Below are 13193 nucleotides of genomic sequence, written 5' to 3' on the forward strand. Positions count from 1 at the left end.
GACATCTACATTTATGGTAGGTACAAAACTGTACTATGTCCTTCAAGGATGCATCTGCAGTCCTTACAAATGGGTAGAATACCATAGCTAAACAAGGGGAGGAGGAAAGAGAGATTATGGTGTAGCTAGGATCCCTTGCAAAACAGCAGTGGCAAAACCTGCTCGGGATCTAGAGTATAAAGGTAAATTGTAATGCTTGGCAAATGTATGCACGGAGGTCCAAGTAGCAGCCTCTATAATGTCCTTGGTAGCCACTCCTCGTAAGAAAGCTGTGGTAGTGGCTGTAGCCCTTGTGGAGTGAGGCCTGATGTTCTCTGGAGTTTTCTTTCCATGGTAGGAGTAACATAATCAAATACAATTTCCTATCCATTTGGAGATTGTCTGTTTTGAAATTGGTTTTCCTTCCTTTCCTGTGGCATATGCTACCAGAAGCTGGTCAGTTTTTCTATTGGACTTAGTCCTGTCCAGGTAGTAGCGTAACTGTCTGTGTACATCCAAGGTATGCAAAAGTCTTTCTCCCCTGTTCTGTGGGTTTGGGAAGAATGTAGGTAGGTGGATAGCCTGATTTAATGACACTCTGGATACCACCTTAGGCATAAATGTAGGATTTGTTCTCATGGACACTATCTTGATGGAAGATCAGGAAGGGTTGCACTGCCATTAATGCCTGTAGTTCAGAGACCCTTCTTGCTGAAGTTATTGCCAGCAGGAAAGCAGTCTTCCAGGATAAGTATTGTAATTCTGCTGTTGCTGCTGGCTCGAAAGGAGGAAGTGTCAATTTTTCTAGCACAAAGTTCAAGTCCCATGCTGGCAATGGTGGTTTCCTGGGAGGTTTTACATTTTTAATTCCTCTCAGAAACTGTCTGAGCAGGGGATGAGAGAAGACAGGAGGATCCAAGCTGTATTGTGCTGAAATAGCTGATGCATGTATCTTGATGGAAGAATAGGACAGGCCTGTGTGGAAGAGCTCTGCCAAGTACTCCAAGATGTTGGCCATGTTTACCAGAGTCACATCTTCTCCCTTTGCAGTACTCCAAATGAGATATCTTTTCCATTTTGCTGCATAATTCTTTGTTGAAGGTCTGCGAGCCTCCAGGATTATGTCTTTAACCCTTTGGGATAAATTTGGGTTAATTGCGGTTATGTAATGTTCCAGGCAGTTAGCTGCAGAGTTTTCAGGTTTGGATGCAGGATGTTGTAGTTGTTCTGTGTTAACAGTAATGGGATCAGGGGTAGTGTCCACATTTGTTCCAGAGACGTGCTCCTCAGCAATGGGTACTAATGTTGTCTTGGCCAGTCTGGAGCTATCAGAATGATCCTTGGACGGTCCTCTTTGATCTTCAGAAGCACCTTGTGCATCAAAGGAAGTGGTGGAAATGCGTATGCTGTCAGGTTTTTCCAACTGAAAGATAGGGAGTCCACCTTCCAAGCAAGTGGGTGGTACGTCCTTGTGCAGAATTTCTTTAGCTGGCGATTGAATGGGGATGCAAACAAGTCTATTTGTGGTAATCCCCATTCCCTTGTGATGGCTTTGAAGATGTCCGGATGAAGCATCCATTCGTGGGCATCTGTGGTTGTTCTGCTTAATATGTCTGCTAGAATGTTTTCTTTTGCCGGTACAAAAATTGCTTGTAACTGAATGTTGTAGCTCAGGGCCACATCCCATAGGTCCAGTGCCAGCCGGCATAGAGGATATGAATGGGTGCCTCCCTGTTTGTTGATGTACCACATAACTGTGGTGTTGTCTGTCCTTATCAACTGACCTTCTTGGAGAAATGGTCTGAATGACTGGATTGCCAATTTTACTGCCAGCATTTCCTTTAGATTTATGTGTAGGCGCAGCTGGTCTTGAGTCCATAAGCCTTGTATGCACTTGCCCTGCATGTGTGCCCCCCAACCGAGGTCTGAGGCATCTGTCGTGATGGTTTGGCTTGGTTGGCTGTTGCAGAAGGGCAATCCTGTGTTTGATTGACAGGCCTGAGCCCACCATAGGAATTCTTGTTTCAGGCATGGGATTATTGGGATTTTGGTTTCTAGGCTGTGCTTGTGTTGGGACCACAAATTCCTTAGGTACCACTGTACCTTTCTCATATGCATTCTGGCATGAGGGACCAGAATTATGCAGGATGCCATGAAGCCTAGAGCTTGCAGTACTTTTCTTGCAGTTAGGTGGTTCTGCTTTGTTAATGCCAAGAAGTAGAGAGGTAGTTGCTCTTTCTTTTCTGCAGTTAGGAATGCCATTTGTTTTGATGTGTCCAGCTCTGCACCCAGAAAGGTTATTCTTTGGGATGGAATCAGCCTTGACTTTTTTATATTGACTGTATATCCCAATGCTTGCAGCAGGTAAATGACTCTTTGTAAGTCTTCTGCTAGCTTGCTTTTGTTGTCCGCTTGTATCAGGCAGTCGTCCAGGTAGGGATAAATTTGGATTCCCTGAAGTCTGCAATGAGCAATTACTGATGCCAGGCATTTCGTGAACACTCTGGGTGCAGTAGATAAGCCAAAGGGCAATGCTGAAAATTGATAATGCTCTGATCCTGCAAGAAATCTGAGGTATCTTCTGCAAATTGGTCTTATGGGGACGTGCAGGTATGCCTCATTGAGATCTAGAGTTACCAGCCAAGACTCCTTGCCCAGCATGGGAAGAAGCTGCTGTGGGGTCAGCATTTTGAATTTTGGAATAAGGAATGTGTTTAAAGCGGACAGGTCTAGAATGGGTCTCCATTTGTTTTCTTTTCTTGGTACCAGGAAGAGTCTGGAGTAAAATCCCTTTCCTTGCTCCATAGATGGTACCTTTTCCACAGCTCTCATTCTTAATAGCCGAGATATTTGTTTTAGAGCTTCTGTCCTTTGAGTAGGTGGTAGGTTTGGCATTCCTCTCTTCCCTGGTAGAGTATGGAAATGGAACCTGTAACCTTGGTCTATAGTTTGCAAAAAACATTTTTCCCTTGTGATGCAATGCCAGTTTTTTGAGAATAAGGTTAGTTTTCCGCCTAAGGGTGCTTCTAGTTGTTCCCTGGTAGGCGGTGCCACTGTCAAGTCACTGAGTTATTGTAGAGGTGGTGGCTGCGTCCGTGCCTCGCTGGTTGTTACCTTGCCATTGGCGTCCCCTGTAGGCACCCCTGGATTGGTTTCTGCCTCTTGAACGCCTATTCCTGCCCCTCTGAGGCTTAGAGGAGTCCGGAAAGGACCAATTCTTGGAGGGCCAGTTCCTGCTAAACCTTGGAGGTTGAACCTGTAAGAAATCTTTCACCGTTTGTACAGATTTCGCCTTCTCTTCCATCTTTTTTAGCACCTGCTGAGCAGGGGAACCAAATAAATTGACCTTGTCCATGGGTGCATCCAAAAGCTTTGATTTGACATGGTCTGGTAATGCCTGTTCTTTCAACCATGCATGTCTCCTGATAACTGTGCCAGTCATGGCTGATCTAAAGGAAGCCTCCAGTGCATCATAGCCACATTTTAAGGAATGGTTACTAACCTGCTGTATGTTATGTACCATTTCCTGAACATATTTTTTTATCTAAAGGATTCTTCAGAGGAAAGCTTTTTAGTTAACTGGTCAAGCATAAACTCTTGATATTGAATCATATGAAATTGGCAGTTTAAAGCCCTAGCTGACAAGGTAGCAGAAGTGTAAACTTTTTTACCCCATCTCGCTAAGGACCTGGATTCCCTTTCAGAGGGGAGGGGGTTTTTAGTAGAAGTAGCAGCTACAGCTTTAGGACCCTGGACGATTGTCTCTGGATCTGCAAAAGGAGCCTTGTATAAATGGTGATGAGTGTCGGGGACCCGGGACCCTGTAGAACCTATCGGGCTTAGCAGGAGCCGGAGGTAATGAATCAGGAGCAGTGCAAGCATCATTAAATGCATCATCTACAACAGAAAGAACTGGAGGTATAGCTAAAGGCCTATGTTGTGGCAAATGTAGAAAGGTTCTAAGCCTTTTTCTGGTGTCTGAGAAATCTTGGCCCTGCCACTGAAATTGTTCCCTCATAGCATGCAAGGTTTCCCCAAAGGAAAATTCCTCAGGTGGAGAGGCTGAAGGAATGGACTCTTCAGCATCAGAGTCTTCGTAAGGAGAATAAGAAGCCTCAGGAAGGTCTGTATGTTCTGATTCATCAGAGGAACCATCAGTGGATACTGGTTCAGGGAGCTCTGCTCTAGGTCTCTTTTCTGGAGGTGGGAGAGAGGACCTGTCTGGATGAGGCTGGGATCCACAAATTAAAGAAATTAAATCCTCAGCCAAAGATAGCATATGAGAGCTAGTGCTGGGCCTGTGTGAGGGGGGTTTGGCAGGCACAGTTTTGGAAGCTTTGGCTGCTTTAGCCCTGGCAAAGGCCTTGATAGACATGGCTGCAGGAGGCCTAGCAGCTCCACGTGCAGGGGTTGAAATATCCAGGGGAATTGTGTCTGATAATTCCTGAGAAACCGCAAAAGAAGGCTGGATTTCAGAAGCAGATTCTACCAGGTTAGAGGAGGCCTCGGTAGAAGGCATGGTTTCGGCTGGAGAAAGAACCGCTTGCTCGGTTTCGGCCGAAACCGAGACACTCGCCGTTTGCTTAATCGCGGTTTCGGCCGAGACCGCGGACCGTGAGTGTCGGTCCTTTTCTTTTCATTTTTTGGAAATTTGCGTTGTCGGAGGAGCCGACGGCATAATGTAGGCAAAATCAGAGCCGAAAATTTGTTCCGACCGACGTCTAAGCGTCCGGTTAAAAGAAGCGCAGGCTAGACAAGCTGCTACGTCGTGGTCTGGGCCTAAACAATGTATACAGTAGGAGTGGAAATCTTTATGAGGTATTTGTTTCCCACAAGATAAACAGTTATTCACTTTCTCTGACATCGGCTGAGGCAAGAAAGAGTCCCCAACGGGGTACTTAGCTTTTTAGAAGTCTTCGAAGTAGTATTCGGTAGTAGTAATCTCTGGATCTGACCGACCGGCACTTGCGAACAGCTTCTGCTTCGGGCGCCACGCGGCAAGAAAGACTGAGGAAAATGGCGTCGGCTGATGCCTTTATACCCGAATAACTGCAGCTATGACGTCGGGTCAAGTGCGACACCAGCCGAGGCCAGACCCAGACTTTGGAATCCGGCCGACCGAAGGGCTGCCTGACGACAGGACAGCCCATTTGTAAGGACTGCAGATGCATCCTTGAAGGACATCTCTGCATTCCAACCTGAAAACCTTGCGACTAACAGCCTGGAAAATACCTTGACTGCTCCTCAGGATAAGCTATCCAAGAGAGTGAAGGATAACATCATGGAAGCTCACAGGCCTTCCACAAGAAAGGCATATTCAGCAAAATGGAAAAGATTTCACACTTGGAACACCACAAAGGGCCTAGATGCGACAGTGATGAACATGCCACATATCCTGGAATACTTGGCAGAAATGCTCCACAATGGCCTGTCTTACTCTTCCATTAAAATTCATGCTTCAGCAATTTCAGCAGAGTACAATACTGATCCACCTGTCTTTTCTCATCCTCTCCTAAGACAGTTTTCTAAGAGGAATTAAAATCATCAATCCTCCAAGGAAACCTCCAGTGCCTACTTGGGACCTTAACTTCGTGTTGGAAAAACTAACTCTGTCTCACTTTGAATCAGCAGCATCTGCAGAACTACAGTTCGTGTCTTGGAAGACCGCCTTCCTTCTGGCGATAACCTCAGCAAGAAGAGTATCTGAGTTACAGGCCCTCATGGCAGTACAGCCATTTCTTATTTTTCATCAGGACAGAGTCTCATTGAGAACCAATCCTTCATTTATGCCAAAGGTGGTATCCAGGGTCTCATTAAACCAAGCTATTCACCTGCCTGCCTTCTTTCCAAATCCACAAAACAAAGGGGAGAAACTTCTGCACACCCTGGACATACACAGACAGTTGCGCTACTACTTGGACAAAACTAAAATCTACAGAAAAACTGACCAGCTGTTGGTAGCATATGCTGCTGGTGCACAAGGAAAAGCAATTTCCAGACAGACAATTTCAGAATGGATAGGGAATTGCATTCGTTTTTGTTATTCCTTCCATGGAAAAACTGTGCCAGCTAACATTAGACCTCATTCCACCAGAGCCACAGCCACCTCCACAGCCTTCTTAAGAGGGGTGGCTACCAAGGACATTTTAGAAGCTGCTACATGGAGCTCCGTGCATACATTTTCCAAGTATTACAATTTACCTTTATATTCCAGATCCAGAACAGGCTTTGCTACAGCAGTCCTGCAGGGCATTTTAGCTACACCATCCTTCACATAAATCCTCCACCCCCAGATTGGCTATGGTATTCTACCCATATGTGATGACTGCAGATGCATCCTTGAAGGACATAGTACAGTTTTGTACCTACCATAAATGTAGATGTCCAATAGGTATGCATCTGCAGTCAGGTTTACCCTCCCTCCTTCCCCTCTTTGGTATTTATTGGGTACTTTTCCCTCTCATAGCTAGCTGGGGTTAGCTAATATGGTGTATTTGTTGTATATATATATATATATATATATATATATATATATATATATATATATATATATATCTTTATATATATATTTCTGTGCATGTTTGGAATTTATTGCATTTCTCCAAATTTAGCCTTCCTTTGAGGGCACCTGGCATCTGGGGGAATAAACACTGAGGAAGATGGCGTCGGCTGACGCTTTTATACCCAAGGTGCTCTGACGTCGGGGAAGGGGTGACGTCAGCCGACGCCGGACCCAGACTTTGGAATCCAGCCGACCGAAGGGCTGCCTAAGGCAGGACAACCCATATGTGATGACTGCAGATGCATACCTATCGGACATCTACATTTATGGTAGGTACAAAACTGTACTTTGTGGTTGCATGCTTCTGCCCACCAAAGGAACTCTGCCCTCAGACAAGGTACGATAGGAATGACAGTTTCCAGGTCCTGAGAATGTTGGCACCAAAGACCTTTTAAGTACCACTGAAGTTTCCTCATATGCAGTCTTGCATATGGAATTAGCAGAATACATGAGGCCATGAACCCTAGGAATTGCAGTATTTTTCTCGCAGTTATCTGGGTTCTGGTGGCCATTTTCTTGAAGTAGTCTGTCAAATAGACCTGTTTTTCTTAAGTGAGAAATGCCATCTGGGAAGTTGTGTCCAAGCTTTCTTCCCAGGAATACAATCTTTTGACTGGGCACCAATTGTGATTTATTTTCATTGATGGTGTACCCCAATGAAGTGAGAAGGCTTTTTTTTTGAATAGCTTTCATGTCCAGAAGTTTTGAAATTTGTATATGTGCCTCTGCCCTTTGATAGTGTGGCAGGTTTGGCATGCCTCTCATTTTTGAAAGAGCGTGAAAATGAAATCTGTAGCCTCTGTTTATAATGTCCAGGATCCATTTGTCTGTTGTGATATGCCAATTTCTTGTAAATAATGCCAGCTTTCCTCCCAAGGGAGCTGCCAGCTGAGACTTGCTTGGCATGAAAAGGAGGAAGTCATTGGGTTTGTTTACTGTATTGTTGTGCACTGTCTTCGCCACCTCTTGGTGCTGGAGTTTGCCATTGTCTGCCTCTATATGATCCTTGAGATTGTCCTCTGCCCCTTGTGCGCCTGTATCTACCTCTTTGGGGCTTGTCCGTGGCTGGAAGGAGCCCAGTTTTTAGAAGGCCAATTTCTGCTAAAACGAGGTGGTTGTACCTGTAGAAAAGCCTTGACAGTTTGCATAGATTTAGCTTTTACTTCCATTTTACGTAGTATCTCCTCAGCATTAGTACCAAATAGTACATCCTTTTGTAAAGGAGCATCTAGTAGTTTAGCTTTAACATGATCAGGCAAGCTTTGTTCCCTAAGCCAAGCATGTCTACGAATGACTGATCCTGTAACAGCAGCTCTACTTGAGGCCTCTAAGGCATCATAGCCACATTGTAAGGTGTGTTTACCCACTTGTTCTGCACTATGCATCATATCCTGCAATTCCTTCAAATCCGGTTGATCAGGTTGAGACATTTTATTTCTTAATTGAGATAACAGAAACTGCTGGTATTTAAGCATATGGAACTGACAATTTGAGGCCCTCATGGCTAGGGTGGCCGAGGTGTATACCTTTTCCCCCCACCTTTCTAAGGATCTAGATTCTCTTTCGGAAGGTAGTGGATTCTTGGCAGTAGAGGCCTTCATTCCCTTGGGGCCTTGAGAAATGGTTTCAGGGTCAGCATTATGGCTTTTGAAAAGAAATTGGTGAGAGTTAGGAACTCTGTAGTACCCATCAGGTTTGACTGGAGCAGGAGGCAGGGAATCCGGACTAAGACAAGCCTCCGAGTAAACATCATCAAGTATGTCCAAGACAGGAGGTATAGCCAGTGGTCTGTGTTGAGGTAACAAAAGAAATTCCCTAAGCCTTTTCTTGGAATCAGAAAAGTCTTGGCCTTCCCAATGGAAGTGCTCCCTCAAGGTGTGCAAGGTTTCCCCAAAAGAGAAATCCTCTGGGGGAGATACAGAAGGAATGGAGTGTTCTGCATCCGAATCTTCATAAGGGGAGTAAGAGTCCTCCTCTACATCAGAATGTTCTGAGAAAATGGAGCCCTGTCCAGAAGAGGGAGAATCTTCCTCTACTCTGGGTCTCTTGTCTGGAGGGGGTTGGGAACCTCTGATAAGGGTAATCAAATCCTCAGCCATTTTAAGCATCTACTTTTTAGGCATGGGGCCTGGGGATGGGCCCTGAGCAACAGGCCTCTTGGGATGCATGGCTGATTTGGACTTAGTAAAGGCCTTAATGGAAAAGGAAGATGAGGGCCTAACGACACCCTGTGTGGAAGTGGACCTGTCCACATTAGGAGACTCAACACTCACAGTGGCTTCGGTGGTTGTAGTCTGAGTAAGGGCCGAGGCACCTGCGGTCTCGGGTACAGAAGACACCGCCAAAGAAGTGTCGTCGGTAGTCAGGGACTGCAAAGGCATCTCGCTGAGAACCGGACCACGTGCCTCGCGTGTCGGTCCTTGTCCTTGCGTTTTTTGGACAAAACGGTAGTCGGAGTCTCCGACGATATTTTATAATCAAAGGCTTTACCAAAATAATGTTGGGCGAACTCCGCCCGACGCTTAATAGTGCGTTTATTGAAAGTAGCACAAAAGCGACAGCCTGAGACGTTGTGGTCTGGGCCTAAACAAGGTATGCAGAGGGAATGGAAATCCTTATGTGGTATTTGCTTCCCACAAGAAATACAATTGTTAACTTTGTCTGACATCGGTCTGAGGCAAGAAAAGTTTCCCCAACGGGGTACTTAGCTTTAAAGAAGACTTCGGTTTCCAATTTTTCGTAAATTCAGGAGCTGGCCGACCGGCACTAGCGAACTGCTTCTGCTTCGGGCACCGCGCGGCAAAAAAGACTGAATAATATGGTGTCGGCTGTGTCTTATATACCCCTGGCGCACTGACGTCAGGAAAGAAAGCGACAACAACTGACGCCGGACCAAGACTTTGGAATTCGGCCGACCGAGGGACCGCCTGACGGCAGAGAAAGTACAGTTTTGTACCTACCATAAATGTAGATGTCCGAACTGGATAGCATCTGCAGTCATAACAACTGGGTTGTCCTGTCGTCAGGCAGCCCTTCGGTCGGCCGGATTCCAAAGTCCGGGTCCGGCTTCGGCTGATGTCGCACTTCACCCAACGTCATCTCTGTTGGTCTTCGGGTATAAAGGCATCAGCCGACGCCATTTTCCTCAGTGTTTCTTGCCCCAGATGCCCTCTTGGAAGGCTAAATTTTGGGTAAATGCCAATGTTTCCAAAAAGATAGAAGGCAAACACAAAAAATAAGCATGTATGTACATATATACAAACAAATACACCATAAGAGACTCCCCCCCCTCCAGCTAGCTATTAGGAGGGTAAATACCCTAGGAGTACCACAGAGGGGAAGGAGGGAGGGTAATCCTAACTGCAGATGCTATCCAGTTCGGACATCTACATTTATGGTAGGTACAAAACTGTACTATGTCCTTCATGGATGCATCTGCAGTCATAACAACTGGGTTGAATACCATAGCCAACTAGGGGAGGAGGAAGAATATATTATGGTGTGGATAGGATCCCTTGCAGTACTGCAGTGGCAAACCCTGCTCGGGATCTGGAATACAGAGGTAAATTATAATGCTTGGCAAATGTATGCACGGAGGTCCAAGTAGCCGCCTCAATAATGTCCTTGGTTGCCACTCCTTGTAAGAAGGCTGTGGTAGTGGCTGTTGCCCTTGTAGAATGAGGCCTTATGTTCTGTGGAACTGGTTTTCCATGAAAGGAGTAACAGAATCGTATGCAATTTCCTATCCATTTGGAGATTGTCTGTTTGGAAATCACTTTTCCTTCCCTTCCTGTTGCATAGGCTACAAACAGCTGGTCAGTTTTTCTGTTACTTTTTGTTCTGTCCAGGTAGTAGCGTAGCTGTCTATGTACATCCAAGGTATGCAGCATTCTTTCCCCTCTGTTTTGTGGGTTTGGGAAGAAGGTAGGTAGGTGGATTGCCTGGTTTAAAGACACTCTGGATACCACCTTAGGCATAAATGTAGGATTAGTCCTCATGGACACTATCTTGGTGGAAGATTAGGAAGGGTTGTACTGCCATTAGGGCCTGAAGTTCAGAAACCCTTCTTGCTGAGGTTATTGCCAGTAGGAAAGCAGTTTTCCACGATAGATGCTGCAGGTCTGCTGTTGCTGCTGGTTCAAAGGTGCAGTGTCAACTTTTCCAGCACAAAGTTCAAATCCCAAGCTGGCAATGGTGGTTTCCTAGGAGGTTTTACATTCTTGATCCCTCTGAGGAACTGCCTGAGTAAAGGATGTGAAAAGACAGGTGGATCAAAGCTGTATTCTGCTGAAATAGCTGATGCATGTATCTTGGAGGAATAGGACAGGCCTGTATGTAGAAGCTCTGCCAAATACTCCAGAATGTTAGCAATGTCTATATTGGACACATCTTTTCCTCTTTCAGCACTCCAAATGACAAACCTTTTTCATTTTCCTGCATAGTTCCTTCTTGTTGAAGGTCTGCGGGCTTCAAGGATAATGTCTTTAACCCTTTGGGAAAGCTCTGGATTAGTTGCTGCTATGTGATGTTCCATGCAGTCAGTTGCAAAGTTTTTAGGTTTGGATGCATGATGCTGTAGTTGTTCTGGGTTAACATCAAAGGCATCAGGGGTATTGGCCATATTTTGTCCCGAGACATGCTCCTCAGCAATGGGTACCAGTGTTGTCTTGGCCAGTTTGGAGCTATCAGGGTTATCCTTGGACGTTCCTCCTTGATTTTTAGTAATACCTTGTGTATCAAGGGAAGAGGTGGGAATGCATATGCTGTCAGACCTTTCCAGCTGAAGGAGAGCGAGTCCACTTTCCATGCAAGTGGGTGAAACGTCCTTGTGCAGAACTTTTTGAGCTGGTGATTGAGATGGGAAGCGAATAGATCTATCTGTGGCATTCCCCATTTCTTTGAGATTGCCTTGAAGAAGTAATAGTGTAGCATCCATTCGTGAGCATCCGAGGTGGTTCTGCTTAACATGTCTGCTAGAGTATTCTCCTTTCCTGGTACGAACATGGCCTGTAACTGGATGTTGTAGCTGAGCGCCAGGTTCCAAAGGTCCAAAGTCATTCTGCATAGGGGGTATGAATGAGTGCCTCCCTGTTTGTTGATGTACCACATGACTGTGGTGTTCTCTGTCCTTATCAAATGTCCTGCTTTGAGGAATGGTCTGAATTTTTGGATTGCCAGCTTTACTGCCAGCATTTCTTTTAGGTTGATGTGCAAATGGAGCTGGTCCTGTGTCCACAATCCTTGTACGCATTTGTCCAGCATGTGAGCCCCCCATCCTAGGTCTGAGGCGTCTGTTGTGATGGTTTGGCTTGCTTGATAGTTGTGGAAAGGTAGGCCTGGATTTGACTGGCATGCTTGAGCCCACCATAGGAACTCCTGTTTTAGGCATGGGATTAGAGGAATTTCTGCTTCTAGGCTGTGCCTGTGTTGGGACCATAAATTCTTTAGGTACCACTGTAGTTTTCTCATATGTAGTCTGGCATGTGGAACCAAGATTATGCAGGATGCCATGAAGCCCAAGGCCTGTAGAACTTTTCTTGCTGTTAGCTTGTTCTGTTTTGTTAGTGCCAAGAAGTAAAGAGGGAGTTCTTTTGTTTTTCTGCAGTTAGGAATGCCATTTGTTTTACTGTGTCCAATTCAGCCCAAGAATGTCCTTGTTTGGGATGGTATCAGCCTTGACTTTTGTAAATTGACTGTGTATCCCAGTGCTTGTAGCAAGTAAATGACCCTTTGTAAATCTGTTGTCAGCTTGCTTTCGTTGTCCCCTGTAGCAGACAGTCGTCCAGGTATGGATAAATTTGGATTCCCTGTAGTCTGCAGTGAGCGATTACTGATGCCAGGCATTTTGTGAATACTCTGGGCAGTAGATAAGCCAAAGGGCAATGCTGAGAATTGATAGTGCTCTGATCCTGCAAGAAATCTGAGGTATCTTCTGCAAATTGGTCGTATGGGGACGTGCAGGTATGCCTCCTTGAGATCTAGAGTTACCAGCCAGCACTCCTTGCCCAGCATGGGAAGAAGTTGCTGGAGGGTCAGCATTTTGAATTTTGGGACAATGATGTATGTATTTAAGATGGACAGGTCGAGAATAGGTCTCCAGCTTTTTCCTTTCTTGGAACTAGGAATAGTCTGGAGTAGAATCCTTTGCCTTGTTCTGTTATTGGCACTTTTCCACAGCTCTCATCTTTGTTAGTTGCATTATCTGCTGTAGAGCTTCTGTTTTTGATTTGGAGGCAGGTTTGGCATTCCTCTTTGACTGGTAAGGTGTGGAAGTGGAACCGTATCCTTGGTCTATGGTTTGCAGAATCCACTTGTCTTTTGTGATATAGTGCCAGTTTTTTTGAAAATAAGGTTAATTTTCCGCCTAATGGTGCTGCTATTTGTTCCCTGGTAGGCGGAGTTAGAATCAAGTCACTGTGCTGCTGTAGTGGCAGTGGCTGTGTCTGTGCCTCTGTTATTACCTTGCCACTGTCGTCCTCTGTAGGCATCCCCTCTGGATTGATTTCTGCCTCTGGGACGTCTATTCCTGCCCCTTTGGGATCTTGTGGAGTCAGGAAAGGACCAATTTTTGGCAGGCCAGTTCCTGCTAAACCTTGGGGGTTGAACCTGCAAGAAATCTTTAACTGTTTGTACAGATTTTGCCTTTTCTTCC

At 45.5% G+C, this 13193-nt stretch overlaps 1 protein-coding gene across 1 annotated transcript in view; it reads right to left on the minus strand.

Annotated features, from left to right (window-relative positions):
* PSMD13 (proteasome 26S subunit, non-ATPase 13) overlaps positions 1-13193 on the minus strand; it is an 890326-nt gene that overhangs the window by 115837 nt on the left and 761296 nt on the right. The window lies entirely within an intron of this gene.

This window comes from Protopterus annectens, chromosome 9.part0, assembly GCF_019279795.1.
Source record: "Protopterus annectens isolate FY-2018-M chromosome 9.part0, PAN1.0, whole genome shotgun sequence".
Classification (NCBI taxonomy): Eukaryota; Metazoa; Chordata; order Ceratodontiformes; family Protopteridae; genus Protopterus; species Protopterus annectens.